At 35.8% G+C, this 748-nt stretch overlaps 1 protein-coding gene across 2 annotated transcripts in view; it reads right to left on the bottom strand.

The window, feature by feature from the left end:
• The window catches only part of LOC107484055 (uncharacterized), a 5,679-nt gene that overhangs the window by 3,154 nt on the left and 1,777 nt on the right, over positions 1-748 (bottom strand). The window lies entirely within an intron of this gene.

Raw genomic sequence — 748 nt, forward strand, 5'->3', positions numbered from 1 at the left:
CTTCGCCACCGCCGCACCACAGCCACTCCTTGCTTCCCCTGCTAACCACGGTTTCCTCTCTGGTTCGTACATCTTGTTTCAACTTCTCTGATCCTATCTTTTTCTTTTCTCTCTTCCCTGCTGCCCCTTCTTTATAGACGTTATCAATAATCAGTGTTAAACCTCTCTTCTTCCAATTTTTTTTCAATTCAGTTCACTATGTCCACTTCTAGACAAGCCCTTGATTCTAATGCTCCTACCCCTGATACTAAATCGGAGTATGATGACGGGGCAGAGGGACACGATAATAATCGTGTTAATTTGGATGAAGTTATAGTTTTTATGTTTTATGTCTTCTGTTTTATGACCTTGACGTTATGTTTATTTGCTAAATTTTCTACTATATTTGCTACATTAATTAGATGCTTTATGAGTAGAAAGTTGCTTATATAGATAGATTTTATAGTTTATTATATTTGCAATTTTTCTGCATGTTTTTTTGTATATATATATGTATATGTATTTTTTAGGTAATCCGCCATTTTCCGCAATGCCATCCGCTATAATTTTATGGCAGATTTTTGGCTCACCACCATGAGCCGCCATCCGCAATCAAAAACTACGGTTTACCATAGAATAACGATGAACTGTAGGAATTATGGAAGGACAACAACATAAGCAGCACAACAACAGATCATATTCAATATAGAAAATCAACTAAACAATAAGTAGCATAACAAGATAGCCTTCCTGTAAGAAATCAAGTTTT

Source organism: Arachis duranensis, chromosome 4 (genome assembly GCF_000817695.3).
Source record: "Arachis duranensis cultivar V14167 chromosome 4, aradu.V14167.gnm2.J7QH, whole genome shotgun sequence".
NCBI lineage: Eukaryota > Viridiplantae > Streptophyta > Magnoliopsida > Fabales > Fabaceae > Arachis > Arachis duranensis.